At 36.5% G+C, this 2335-nt stretch overlaps 1 non-coding gene across 1 annotated transcript; it reads right to left on the bottom strand.

Moving 5' to 3' along the window:
- Positions 1-1239: 1239 nt before the first annotated feature.
- LOC123785016 (U6 spliceosomal RNA) lies at positions 1240-1346 on the bottom strand. Its single transcript, XR_006777586.2, has one exon. It is a non-coding gene; the product is annotated as a U6 spliceosomal RNA (small nuclear RNA).
- Positions 1347-2335: the final 989 nt, after the last annotated feature.

Consider the following 2335-nt stretch of genomic DNA (forward strand, 5'->3'; position numbering starts at 1 on the left):
CCTAGGGCTGTGAAATCGGCTGGGAGAACTGGAAAATAAGACAGTGACAGGGGACTTTGGAAAGTTCTGACAGGGACACCTGGATGGTGGAGTAGGGGTGGGCCACCAACTCTTGGTTTCATCTCAGGGTTGTGAGATCAAGCCCTGATGTCGGGCTGCATCCTGGTTTGTTGTTTGTGTTTTTGTTTTCTTTTATCTCAAGGTATTTTCTAATATCCCTTGTGATTTCTTCTTTAACTCATTAGTTAAGAGTGTATTGATTAATTTCCACATATGTGTTGATTTTCCGGTTTTCCTTATGCTATTGAATTCTCATTTCAATCTTTTAGATTTTATTTATACTTGTTCTGTGGCTTAGCATATGGTCTATCCTGAAGAATATTCCATGTGCACTTGACAAAAATGTATTCTATTGTTGGGTGGAGTGTTCTGTATATCTGTCAGGCCTAACTGGTCTACAGTATTGGTCAAGTCCTCTATTTTGTTATTGATCGTCTGTCTGGTTGTTCTATATATTCTTGAAAGTAGGGTACTGAAGTCTCTCCCTTCAATTCTGTTAATATTTTCTTCATGTATTTCAGAGCTCTGATGTTTGCCATACCTATGTCTGTAATTGATATATCTTCTTGGTATATTGACCTCATTATCGTTTTATTATATAATGTCCTTCTTTGTCTCTTGAAACAGTTTTTAATTTAGTCTATTTTGTGTATTAGCACAGCCATTCCTGCTCTATCTTGGTAATTATTTGCAATATCTTTCCCAATCATTTCATTTTCAACCTGTGTCTTAGATCTAAAGTGAGTCTCTTGTAGACAACATATAGTTGGATTCTGTTTTGTTTTATATCCCTTCTGCCAATCTATGTCTTTTGGTTGGGAAGTTTGATCCCTTTAAATTTAAAGCATTTACTGATAATGACTTACTTTTGCTATTTTGTTGTTTACTATATCTTATAACTTTATTGTCCCTCATTTTCTCCATTATTGCCTTCCTTTGTATTTGATTTTTTTATAGTGACACATTTTTATTCTCTTCTCAGTCACTATATATTTGTTCAAGTTTTTATTTAAATTCCAGTTAACATACAGTGTAATATTAGTTTCGAGTGTAGAATTTAGTGATTCATGACTTACATACAATACCTCATGTTCATCACAAGTGCCCTATTAACCCATCACCCATTTAATCCAGCCCCCCTTCCCTCCAGTAACCCTCAGTTTGTCCTCTATAGTTAAAAAAAATACGGAATGCTTCATGAATTTGTGTGTCATCCTTGCACAGGGGCCATGCTAATCTTCTCTGTATTTTTCCAATTTTAGAATATGTGCTGCCAAAGCAAGCACCCATTCACTACTTTTAAATTTATTTTCTTAAGGGATTCTCTAAAGCATACCATATACATCTTTTTTAAAGATTTTTATTTATCTGAAAAATAAAGAGAGCAAGAGAGCAAGCACAAGTTGGTGGGGGGGGGAGCAGAGGCAGAGAGTGAAGCAGACTCCCTGCTGAGCAGGAAGCCTGATTCAGGGCTTGATCCCAGGACCCTGAGATCATGACCTGAGCTGAAGGCATACACTTAACTGACTGAGCCACCCAGGTGCCCTGCATACCATATACATCTTAATGTAGAATTGACTTCAGAGTTATAGCAACTTAATTCTATTGACTTATATAAATGTTATTCCTTTATAGTTCCATTCCATCCTCCCACTTTCTGTGCTTTTATTGTTATACATATCTATATATGCTACAAATCCTGAGATCAAAACACACCTCAAAGACTGACCTTAAAAACTAGCCCTTCCAGAATTAAATTGGATCAGACTACTGAGCAATTTACGCCTCCAAGAAATTGTTGGAAACAGCAGAGCAATCAGCAGGAAATCAGTGGAGCCTAATGAGCTGGAAATAATACCAAATGAGGCAGATTGCTTCACAGAGAGATCAGGGGAAAAGATAGTTAGAGACTCCTGTCATCCCAGGTGACTGAGAACACACCCAAGCACAACACTAAATGCTTCACACCGCAAAGGCAAATGGACTTCACTAAAATAGTCTTCACTAAACTAAATAGCCTTCACTAAAACAAATAAGCACAAAACAACAAAAGCAAGTTTGGGGGTGGGAAGAAGGATTGGTATTCAGAATTGCTACAATATGGTACCTAGTATGTCCAGTTTTCAGCAAGAAAAAGGGCCAAGAACAAAGGAAGATACAAAGATAATGTTTCATCAAGTAGAGAATATCAATACAGAGACAGAAATAATAAAAAGAACCAAATGGTAATTCTGGAGTTGAAGTATGCCATAACTAACATTAAAAAAAAAAAAAA

The sequence above is a fragment of the Ursus americanus genome, chromosome 21 (genome assembly GCF_024610735.1).
Source record: "Ursus americanus isolate L20-20 chromosome 21, mUrsAme1.1.p, whole genome shotgun sequence".
NCBI lineage: Eukaryota > Metazoa > Chordata > Mammalia > Carnivora > Ursidae > Ursus > Ursus americanus.